At 57.4% G+C, this 11,818-nt stretch overlaps 1 protein-coding gene across 1 annotated transcript in view; it reads left to right on the top strand.

Moving 5' to 3' along the window:
* Positions 1-1,393: 1,393 nt before the first annotated feature.
* GLIS2 (GLIS family zinc finger 2) overlaps positions 1,394-11,818 on the top strand; it is a 38,117-nt gene continuing 27,692 nt past the window's right edge. The window contains exon 1 of the mRNA XM_080981375.1: positions 1,394-1,540. The gene's annotated coding sequence lies outside the window, so the exon portion shown is untranslated. The remainder of the gene's footprint in view (positions 1,541-11,818) is intronic.

Genomic DNA, 11,818 nt, shown 5'->3' on the forward strand with positions numbered 1-11,818 from the left:
TCTTGGTCACATTTCAAGAATGCGCCCCCTCCACCCCCCCTGTCCCTGCGCTTCCTCGCTCTGGGCGGGGCGTGCGCTCCCTTCCCCGGCCCCGCTCCCCAGCATCCTGCCTCCGGAAGGAGCTGCTGCTGCCCCCGCAAGGCCGGCCACATGTGCCAAGGAGGGCTGCTGCCAGCGCCGCGCAGTGCCCCCTCCCTGCGGCGGGGGGGGGGGGAGGCTGAGCAGCGCCAGCCTGACAGCCTCCAAGACAGAGAAGCAGGCGGCGGCGAGAGTCTTCCAAGGTTCAAGCCCCCGTGCGCCCTGGCAGCCTCTGGGGCTGCAGAGCCCCGCGGCGCCGGCGCCCCCAAGCACTGGCCCTATCTATGGGGCAGAGATTGCGCGCAGGGGACACCCGGCTTCTAAAAGCCAGGGGTCAAGCAGCTGAAAGGCTGGCTCGCCTCCGGGCCCCCGAGAGTCGCCTCTCTGACCCAGCTCCGTCCGGTTTCCCCTTCGCCCAGGGGAGGTAGAGTGCCTCTGGCCAAGGGAGGCTTCTCTGCGGAGCCATCGTGGGAATATCGGAGGGCGGGGAGGGGAGACGGGTCAGCGCCGCCTCTCCCTCCCTAGCAATCGGCCGCACGACGGGGCCGGGGAGGGTCCGCCTTGCTTTTGCGCATCCCACTGCGGCCGCGATTCCATCTCGGAAGCTCCTCAGGCCGCCGGCGCCTTTGAAGCCTCTCTTCCCTCCTGCTCGCCTCCGGCGCTGCGAGCCGCTCTTCCTCCGGGCCGGGAGGACCCAGGCGTCCTGCGAGAGCCCCTCCCCCCAAGCTAGAAACGCAGCTGCGCATCCCTGCGCTCTCAAGCGGGGATTTGAGGAGGGGGCGGGCTGCAGAGAGAAGTGGCTCCACCCGTGCCCTGTATTGCATGGTGGGGGGCGCTTGGATTCCTGGGGAGGGGGGAGGGACTGCGTCTCCCTCTCTGCTCTCCCCCCTCCCCCTCGGCGGGGAAGTGGGCGGAGCCGGGAGGGGGGCGGGCATGCGCCCAGTCCCTCCCCGCCCCCTCCGCGCGGTGAGAGGGAGGGAGGGGCGCCTCCTCTCCAGCCTTCGCAATGGAGACGTTGTCGGAGGCCGCCCCAAGCGGGTCCCTCTCCGCAGCCGCGCGCTCGTAAATCACGCGCGCCGGGAAGGGAAACACCCTCCGCGCGCCTGGCCTCCCCCTCCCTCCGCGCAAGCAGGCGACCCCCTCGCTCCGCAGCCTCCGCCTCGCCCCCCGCCCGCTCCCCGGCACCGCCTCCCTCCCCTTCCCCGCCTCCCCAGGCGCAGATGTGGCGCTGCCGCGGCCCGCCCCGTCGGTGCCGGTGGGGGTGGCCGAGGCAGACGCCGGGCAGATCGCCTCCCGGAGGAGGAGGAGGAGGAGGTCGCTGCTCCCGCCGGTGAGATCCCGCGCAGGGGAGCCGGGCGCGGACAAGACCAGGCCGGGGACCCCCAACCCGACCTGCGCCCGCCGCGCAGCGCCGCCGAGGGCGCGCACAAAGCCGCCTCCAGACGCCCCCGGCCCGGCCAAGGTAAGAAGGCGGCGAGCGGGTGGGGAAGGGGAGGCAGAATCCGGTCCCTGCGGAGGGTTTGGCAGCTGAGGGGCCCCCACCACCCCGTGACCCTTCCAAAGAGGGGGCGACGGGGGTCCCCGGCGCTGGCAGAGGGACGGAGCGAGGGAGAGATGCGCGCCCGGCGGAGCGCTTGCTTCTCCCTTGGCGCTATTGTCCTCCTCGGCCACCCCCCCCCGGTGTATTTGATCCGCAACCGAGAGAGCTGCAGGGCGGCGGCGGCGTCCTCTGCCTTTTGCTCCCCCACCCTACATCCTCCGCCCTCCCCCGGCGTCGCTGGGGGTCTCTGCACCATCCGGCGGGGGTGGGAGGAAGATATGCGAGGAATGCCAAGCGAGCTGGCGGGGGCACCTTCCTGCGCGGAGCGAACAGGCACCGAGCCCAGGGAGGGAGGGAGGGAAGCGGGCGGGGGGCGAGAGAGCTGCCTCGCGTGAACCTGCCCTTCGACCCCCCCCCCTTCAGTCAAATATTAAAGGGAGGCAGAGCTAAGGAACGAGGACCTGCGGAAAGAGAGCAGAGCCGGATGGCAAAGCCACCAGGGGGCCTCTGAGGATGTGCAGAGCGCGCTCCTCCGTCGGCAGAGACCTGGGGCAGGACTAGCGGGCCAGAGGATGCCTTGGACAGGTAGTCCCCCACCACCACCTCTTTGTTTAGACAGCAGCCAGCGCCTCTGAGCTGCCAGGATGAGGCCCCCAGCTGGCAGGCTGTAGTGGAGATTCCTGCATTGCAGGGGGGGGGTGGATCAGGCGATTTTGGGGGGCCCTTCCAAGGCTCTTTTGTCAAGGGATGGTGCAGCCTGGCCGCTGCAGTGGGGCTTTAGGCCTGTGTCCCGCCTCGCAGGGCTCTGGGGCAGGAGGCCCTGAAAGAGGAGCTTCACCGGTGGGACTCCCACCACAAGGTCAGACAGGCCTGGATCTGGGGCGGACTTGAGACGGGGCCCTGGGGACCCACTCCCCATGTTTCTCTGCCGCTGCAGAGAAGAAGGTCTCTGGCTCCCTCCCCACCGGCACCCCCAGACAGGCTTGGAAATGACCCTTCCCAGCAAGCCCGCTGCTGCCAGTCAGAGCCGGCATGACTGAGGTTGATGCGCCGTTGTTCCGATTGCTTGCCACGGAGGCCGCATTTGTCTGGGGCGGAGCACAGAAGTGGCTCTGTGGTGTGGAACCCCCTGCTCTGACCTTGCTGACAGTAAGGAGCACAGAGGAGTTGGGGCCTTCTCCCTGGATCATGCCCCTCTCTGCCTGGTCTTGGAGACGCTTCTCTCATTGCTCCGCAGCGAAGGGGTCTTCCTGGACCTTGCAAGATCTCTGTGCATGTTTGGTTTTGAAGCCCTGCTTGATGAACTGCAATTCTGTATAGATTTTTTAAAAAGGGGGGTACACTTCAAAAAATGGAAAATGGCAAAGGGCACTTGGGAGTCCCTGCCCCCCCCCCCTTTGGGCACAACCTGGCAGACAAATAGCCTGGGTTAAGAATGATGCCAGTGCCCAGCTTGGCAGCCAGGGGGCGCTGTGGCTTCAGAGGTGCCCTCCGTGTCTAGAGCGCTTATCTCCAGCTGGGGATCTGCCCTCCTGCTTGACCTCCCCACTGGGATGGGGGGCACTTCTCCTGTTGGCAGGTACCTCTCCTCTGCCCTCCTTCGCCTGAGGAGCAGCAGCAGAAAGTGATGCTCCGGGGGGGGGGGGCTCCCTTTGCTCTGCAAGGAGCCCCTTGTCTTCATCTCTCTGAGATCCAGGCCAAGAGTTTCATACTCCCGTCCCCAAAAGGGACCCCCTTCCTCTCCATCATCGCTGTCAGTTTGTTGCTTGCGGAGTCTGGCTCTTGGGATGTGAATATTAGGATTCCCCTCCGGAAACCTCAGATTTTGCTTTGAACTTTGAACTCCACACTGTTTCGATTCAGCCCACCTTCCCCTGAACTGGCTCTGCCCACTCATCTACGCTGCCTGCCTGCTGCTGGTCTTTCAGCCCCTCAGCCCTGAGAGAGAAGCCCCCTGCCCCACAGATCTGGCCCCCTGCTTGCCAGTCCCATCCTTGCTGAAGGCCCAAACTGGCCAGAGTCGGCCACAAGGCAGAGCGGAGCCAGGAGGTGGGCATGTGAAGAAGGCTGCCATGTGCTGGCATGCGCTGGGCTGGCCAGAGGGGAGATGGGGGGAAGAAGAAAAGGAGGAGGAGGGTCCCAGCTGGCCATTATTGGGGCTGGAGTGGTCCACTTAGCTTCAGCTTGCCACCCTGGGCAATATAATAAATGAGTTAAATTTGTAAAAACGCTGAAAACATTTTTGTTTAGACAAGCCCCCTCCGCCGAATGCGGATGTGTTTTTAGTTTATTCCTGGTTTTAATGTTCTGAATGTTCTAATTGTTTTTCCCCTGACAATCTTATTGTTCCGTTCTTTTCGTAAACTCCTTTCAACATTTTATTTTTTTAACAACCAAGCGGTATATACATTTTCTTAAATAAAATAAATTTCCTCCCTCGTGAACGTTTCAAAAGAGGAAGAGGCACTGTTTAAAGCCAGCGGCAGCCACCGCATCCCACTGCAGCCAGCCCTGGAAGCGAGTGAAGCCAGGGCACAGATCCATTTCCCCAGCGATCCCAAGCCCCAGCCTTATTGGACCTGGAGGCTGAGAAATCCTTGCTTCTGGGTTCTCTTCTCAGCCAGAGCTCATACTCCTAGATGCCTTGATCACTTTGCGACCGACTTTTCCCTCCCTAAACGCAAGAGCTGCTCCCCATGGCTTTGGCCTCAGAGGTCGTCTCTGGGCCTTTCCTGTAGCTCTTCCTGGCCCCCGTTCAGGGACCCCCAGCGGACATGTGCTCCCTCCTCCAAACATGGCTGCACCAACGGGCTGTACTGCATTATGGGCAGCACCTACCCAGATGGCGTCCCTTTTCAACTGCAGGGAAACTGGAGCTGAGCTCTCCTGGGGGGCTCCCCCAGCGGGTGGGTGTGGGTGAGGTGGCCATAGAGCACCATCTGCGTCCGATAGGCGATGTGTCCTGTTTGCATTTGTGGCAAAGGACTGGCATTTCTGTGCAAGAGGGGGATTTTGTGGGCAGGGAAGCCCAGGGACTTCCCAAGCTGTGGAACTGGGTCTTTTTGAGCATTAGAATTCTCTGGGTGTGCGCATTAAATTTTAAAGAGCATGCTTGTAGTCCTCATGGCGTAGAAAAACTTGCAAATGTAGAAACTGTGTATCTGAAGAAGCGTGCATGCGCACGAAAGCTTATACCCAGAACAAACTTAGTTGGTCTCTAAGGTGCTACTGGACAATTTTTAAATTTATTTCAAATGTAGAAACAGTTGCTTTCAGACTAGAAAAGAACCATGGAGGCAGAGGCAGGACTTGCGCGTCCAGTTGCTAAAGACCGTGGCACACACAGGCGCCTGGCTAGGCGAGTGGGCAGATTTGGATCACAGTCCCTGCAGTCTTTCCCCATCCGGAGAAATTCGTTGCCCTCTCTAGGCTGGCAGATGCCCTGGGAGGGAGAAGACCTTGCTCAGCCACCAAGGCCTAAGGAGAAGCTGGCTGCAGCTGCATCAGCCCAAAGGGGACCCACCTGGAGAGCTCAGTCAGTTGAGCATGTGCCTCTCAGTCTCGGGATCCTGGGTTTGAGCCCCACGTTGGGTGAAAGATTCCTGCATTGCAGGGGGTTGGACTAGATGACCCTGGGGGTCCCTTGCAACGCTACAAGTCTGTGATTCTCATAGCGGTCAACTGACTGTGGAGACAGAGTCCAGCCATCCTGGCTGGTAGCCCGCAGTAGCCCTTTCCCCATCCAGGAATCTGCCCAGTCCTCTTTCAAAGCCACCCAACTTGGGGTCCTGTGGGGAGAGAGTTCCACCGTTTCACTCTGTGCTGCGTGAAAAAGTCCTCCTTCCTTTTTGCCTGTGCTGAGCCTCCCAGCCTGGGCTTCCTGGGATGACCCCCAAGTGTCTCTATATGGGGGTGTATGTTGTTTCCCTCCTGCCTTTGCTCCCAGGAGCAGAAAAGGCAGCCCAGAGGGTCTCTTCCCCTCCGCTCCATTTTATCCTCACAACAGCTCTTGAGGAAGCTCAGGCGGAGAGCTGGTCACTGGCCAAACCTTTGCGCTTGGTGACCGAGTGGAGATTTGAACCCAGGACACTCTGCTCTGAAGCAGCAGCCTCCACCACTCACCCAGCGCTATATTTGCCTCTGCTCTTCCTACCCGAGGTGGCCTTTGGCTCCTGACGGGGAAGGAAAGCCAAAGGGTGCCCTTGGGGAAGACGGTGGAAAAGGAGGAAGCTGGTGCCCTTTAATGGGGGGTCCAAACCCTCCAGCAAAGGGCATCTGCTGCATCCTGCTTCATGGCAACGCCCCCCACCCTTGTTGGAATATGCCCTGGGTCCCTGGCTCCTGTCTTTGAGCTCTGGCACAAATGGATGCCCTGTGCTTCCGCAGGGATCCCCAGAGAGATAGTCCCAGGGCGGCTGGGCTCCCTGGACCCCCTTCCTCTCCCCTTCCCCATCTTCTTCCTCCTCCTGTTTCTGTAGCCATCCCTTTAAGCAGACCAATCCTTCCTGCTGGCAGTTTCTCCCGGCGCACCAGGGCAAAAGTTCCCTCCTTGTCCCCATGACTGTGGCCCCTTGACCTCCTCCGCCACCCCCTCCCCCTCCCTCCCTCCCTCCCTCCCTCTCTCCCCCCCAATTCCTGGCTGGCTTTGCATCACAGCTGCGGCTCTTCAGACAGCCTGGGGCCTGGCAGCCTCGCCTTGGCAGCTGCCCAGGTGGAATGCTCGGGATACCACTGGCTCCTTCTCAGCACGTCTTGCATCCTTCTCTCTCTCTCTCTCTCTCTCTCTCTCTGGCTGTGTGCTGAGGTGGCAGAGGCTGCTGCTGCTCGGCTAAAGCAGAGGATGATCAGGGCAGAGGTGCCAGGGCAGGGCAGGTAGGAGCAGCAGCCTCCAAGATGACCTGAGCAGAGCCGGCCTCCAGCCATCGTCCCAGGCTGCTCTTTGAAGCCCGGGGCGCAGCAGCCCACCCCACGTCCCCAACATCTGTCCGACACCAATGTCTCCTTGGGAACAGCTGGGCTGCCTTGTGGGCGTCGCCCTCTTCCTTTCTCTTTGTGAACTTTGGCTCCTCTCCCAAGGGCCCCAGCTGCAGGGAGGGAGGGAGAGAGGCCGGGAGGCCAAGGAGGATCTGCTTTCAGCCAGGCAAAAGTTCCTTGTCACTCACAGTGCTCCCCCCTCCTCGGCCTCTGGGTCAGGAGAGAGGAGGGTCCAGCTTGGTTTGGAGCCCTGCTTGACCTGTCAGGGATGCATCGACTTACTTAATAAAAATCATAATAATTGTATTATATATATGCCGCCCATCTGAATGGGATGCCCCAGCCACTCTGGGAGGTTTCCAACAAAATATTAAAATACAGTAATGCATTAGACATTAAAAGACTTCTTTAGAAAAGGCTCCCTTCAGATGTCTTCTAAAAGTGGTATAGTTTATCTTCTTGACATCTGGTGTGACCTTCATAACCCACCTTTTAGGACAGCTCCTTGCAAGGGGGATTCCCAAAAAACCTTCCCAGAGGTTGGATGGCTCCCTGTCCTGGGTGCTTTAGCTGAGATTTCAGCATTGCAGGGGGTTGGACTGGATTACCCCTGGGGGTCCCTCCTGACTCCAGTTTTTGATCTTATGCAAAGCCCTTAAATGTGACCTCAAGGTAGTTGCAAGCGTCTTGGCCAAAACCACAGGTTGCAGGGGTGGGGGACACGACTCCTTCTGGCCCTTAGCTTGGCCTGGATGAGAGCTGTTCTGGGAGAGGCTGTCATTTCTGGCCCCCCCCCCGCCAGCTGCACAGTCATCAAGGCTGGAGTCCAGTGTTAGAAATTAGCCAGGCACATCTTGCTCCTAATGGTGCTGATCTTTAAAGCCCTAAATGGCCTCGGTCCTGTATACCTGAAGGAGCGTCTCCATTCCCCTCGTTCAGCCCGGACACTGAGGTCCAGCGCCAAGGGCCTTCTGGCAGTTCCCTCCCTGCAAGAAGTGAGGTTACAGGGAACCAGGCAGGGGGCCTTCTCGGTGGTGGCACCCTCCCTTCAGATGTCAAGGAAAGTAAAAACTATTTTACTTTTAAAAGACAACTGAAGGCGGCCCTATTTAGGGAAGTTTTTAATGTCTGACGCTGTATTGCTTTTAATATTCGGTTGGAAGACGCCCAGAGTGGCTGGGGAAACCCAGCCAGATGGGCAGGATATTATTATTATTATTATTATTATTATTATTCGGGTCCAATTGCAACTACTTAGTGTGGTACTTAGGTTGGCAACCACAGTTTAAAAACCTCTGCTTTAGTCCATAGTTAATATTTTTTTCCATTTCCACAGTGTGTGTTTCTCCTTCTTGCATGCTGAGACAAGCGTGTTGTTCTAAGAGCAAGCTACAGTCAAGCAACGTAGCTGGAATCAGAGAATCGTGAAATTGCAGCGTTGAAAGGGACCCCGATGGTCATCCAGTCCAACCCCCCTGGTTGTGGCAACCACAACTTAGCTTTAAGGGGCCGTTTGGCACCTAGCACTGATGGAGGTCTCTTGAGCTGCAGAGATGTGTGGTGCTGCTTGTTTGTCCCTTGTCCCTGCGAGGGGCACACAGCCTCAAGGGTGTGTGTTGGTGCCAGGAGAACAGCACCTGTCTGGTCAGCCGCAGCAGGTGGCAAGGGGCCAGCTGGGGTCAGCATGCCAGGCCAGGGAGGGGGAGGCAGCGTGGCCAAGCAGCTGTGGGCTGGCTCTGCCCTGCCTTGAGAGTCTGTGGATGAAGGGTAGAGGGCGGGAAGCCTCAGGGAGGGGCAGAGCCCAAATGGACCGGGGCAAGATCCAAGAGGCATAGCCTGGCCAGGACAGAGCGGAGGAGGAGGAGGAATAGGCGGCACTTTGAAGAACTGGCTGCAAAGAGACACGGGATATAAATAGAGTCCACCTCCAGCCCATCATGCGCAGCCTGGGCCTCGCTGGCTCTCCAGAATCTGCAACCACCTACAGAATCCCAAATAACAGCAGATGCTACGAACCAGAATTCCTTTTGCCCAAAGGGATGAGAGAATCAGTCAACAACTTGCGAAAGACTTTGTTGAAACTGATTTGTTTTACTGTGATCCGTAGTTGTTTGGAGTGCTGCTTGCTGTTTCGTATACGGCTGCAAATTTGTATGAGTTTAATACGGATAATAGTTGGGTCTCTTTTGTTTTGTATCTTGTTACCATGTTATGTAGTTTGTGTTTTTATGTTCTAAAGCACCTTGCAATCTTCAGACGAAGGGCAGGATATGATTTTTAATAAATAACAATAACCACCTCTATTTATGGTATAGTTGTCCTGGGTTTTGCGCAGGGCCTCTTCCCGGTGCTACCTAGAAATGCCATTGGCTGTTGGCCCTGGGACCTTTGCATGCAAACAGGTGCTCAGCAGCTGGCCCCAACCCTTCCCACGTACGTTCCTGGCTACAGACTCAAGAAGGTTGCCTTCAGTCCCCTGGAGATCCCATTATACCTGGGGTCAGAAGATGGATTTCCTCTGCCAGGGTCCAGGTCCTGCTGGGTCTTGCAGGATAGTAGTAGTAGTAGTAGTAGTAGTAGTAGTAGTAATAATAATAATAATAAATTATTTATACCACACCTATCTGGCTGGGCTTCCCCAGCCACTCTGGGCGGCTTCCAACAAAGATTAAAAATACATTAAAATGTCACACATTAAAAACTTCCCTGAACAGCCTTCAAATGTCTTCTAAATGTCTGGTAGTTGTTTATCTCTTTGATGTCTGATGGGAGGGCGTTCCACAGGGCGGGCATCACCACCGAGAAGGCCCTCTGCCTGGTTCCCTGTAACCTCACTTCTCGCAGGGAGGGAACCGCCAGAAGGCCCTCGGCGCTGGACCTCAGTGTCCAGGCAGAACGATGGGGGTGGAGATGCTCCTTCAGGTATACTAGTCGCCTGTTCTGCTTGGGTCTGGTCTGCCCACACCAAGGCCCCATCTTCAGGTCTGGAATTAAGGAGACAGGTGCAGAGGGGTCTCTGGGGATGGAGAAAGAGGCCAGTCCTTTGCTCTTCCCTGTTGTGGGAAGACATTCAAACGTACAAAAGTCAGAAGAGCCTGGCTGCTGCTGGATCAAGCTCCGGGGACCCAGCTAGACCAGCGTCCTCTTCTCTGGGAGGCCAACAAGCAGGTTAGAAACTCAGCTATATAAGCTAGGCCCCAAATGGCTCCTTAAACCAGGGTTACAGTCACCAAAATAGAATGCCTAGTTGCCATTTTGGGGCCAGGCTGCTCGATGCTCGTATTTTTCAATACAACTTTTTGGTTCCTGAAATTTGTTCTGAATGTGGACATAAAATACCATGGATAGAATTCCACAGGACGTTCTGCTGGTGTGTGAAAACGGTCAAGATCCAGGGATCCCCAGACATGCTGCTCCAGGTGGGGGAGACGTCAGGCACCAACCTGCCGCCTGGGCATCTTCTCTCGATTGCAAGAGGCCGAGAGCCAGGTGCAAAAATGTGCCTGGCGAATTTTGAACGCTGGCAACGAGACACCGCAAAGCGAAGCCCCCCAAGCAGGGACTGGGCCTCACAGCTGTGATTCAGAAGCCTTGTTGCCAGGGTTCAAAATTCGCCGGGTGCCAGAGGTGCATTTTGCACCTGGCAGTCGGCCAGCTGCGACCAAGTGAAGATGCCCAGATGCCTGATGTCTCCACCTTCTGGAGGTGCCTGCCTGGGGATCCTCGGATCGGGACTGTTTTTACACATCAACAGCGCATTTTATCTGCATGATCAGAAAAAAATTCGGGAACCAAGCCATTTGGTTCCCAAATGGCAACTAGACATTCTGTTTTTGGCGGCCATAACCCTGGTTTAAGGAGCCTTTTGGCGCCTAGCTTATGCATCCGAGTTTCTGACACTGCTTGCTGCCAACAGCTGCAGAGAGAGCCCTTGTGGCTCGTTGTCCCCGATAGTGTTACCCTCCCCGGAGCCGAGAAGCAATCAGGATGGCAGAGCAATCTCTCTCCCCTGCTCCTCGCTTGCAGCTCCCAGCAAACAGCATTTGGAAGGCGACTTTTTGCTCTGCTGGGCGAAGGTGGCTGCCCATCTGCCACGAAGGAAGCTGACAGGGATGGCTGAACTTTCAGCATGGGCTCACGCTGCGTGTGTCACAGGTCAGTGCCCCAGGTGGATGCTACCCCAAGGAAGACCAGCTGATGGGAGGGCCAGAAAGTGTCTTCTCGGAATGGGCACCAATAATAATAATAATAATAATAATAATAATAATAATAATAATAAATTTATACCTCGCCCTTCTGGCTGGGTTTCCCCAGCCACTCTGGGCGGCTTCCAACAAAATATTAAAATACAGTGGTCTGTTAAACATTAAAAGCTTCCCTAAACAGGGTTGCCTTCAGATGTCTTCTACAAATCAGATAGTTGTTTCCTTGACATCTGATAGGAAGGCATTCCACAGGGTGGGCGCCACCACTGAGAAGGCCCTCTGCCTGGTTCCCTGTAGCTTCACTTCTCGCAGGGAGGGGACCGCCAGAAGGCCCTCGGAGGTGGACCTCAGTGTCCGGGCTGAATGATGGGGGTGGAATACTGAGCCAAGGCCGTTTAGGGCTTTCAAGGTCAGCACCAACACTTTGAATTGTGCTCAGAAGCATACTGAGAGCCGATGTAGGTCTCTCAGGACCGGTGTTATGTGGTCTCAGCTGGAGGTCAGGCAGCAGGTCTGAGAACCACGAGTCCAGAGAGCATCCAGGAGGTTGCACCAGTGCTCTTCCTAGTGTGAGTGTGGGGGGGGGGAGGGAAGCTCCTCTGCCTGCTCACTTGGAAGAGATTCGCACTCACCACAGGCGAGGGAGAAAGAAAGGATTGTGTTCTTTGGCGGAGCAGAAGCTCCTGGCAGCTCCCTGACCACATCCAGCTCTTGCCTGGCTGCGATTGATATGAGTCAGGACAGGATGGAAGTGGCTTGAGGGGGGGGTATGGAGAGAAGGGTGTGTTGGGTCTGTTCATCAGGCACATTTCCTGTTCCTGTCTGGGGGGGGGGCTTTAGGAGGAGGGGGCAGCCCTGAGCCTCAAAGTTTCCCATCCAGAGCCCCCAGCTGTCTCCCAGGCAGGCCCTGGCCCGGCAACCCAATCCCTGGAGCAATGGGGGGGGGAAGGCCCAGAGGAGCCCGTGTCTGGGAGGCTGTGGGTCCTTCTGGGTCAAGGAGAGTATTCCAGCCTCTGTCTGG

Source organism: Podarcis pityusensis, assembly GCF_964106645.2.
Source record: "Podarcis pityusensis genome assembly, chromosome: 14".
In the NCBI taxonomy this organism is placed as follows: domain Eukaryota; kingdom Metazoa; phylum Chordata; class Lepidosauria; order Squamata; family Lacertidae; genus Podarcis; species Podarcis pityusensis.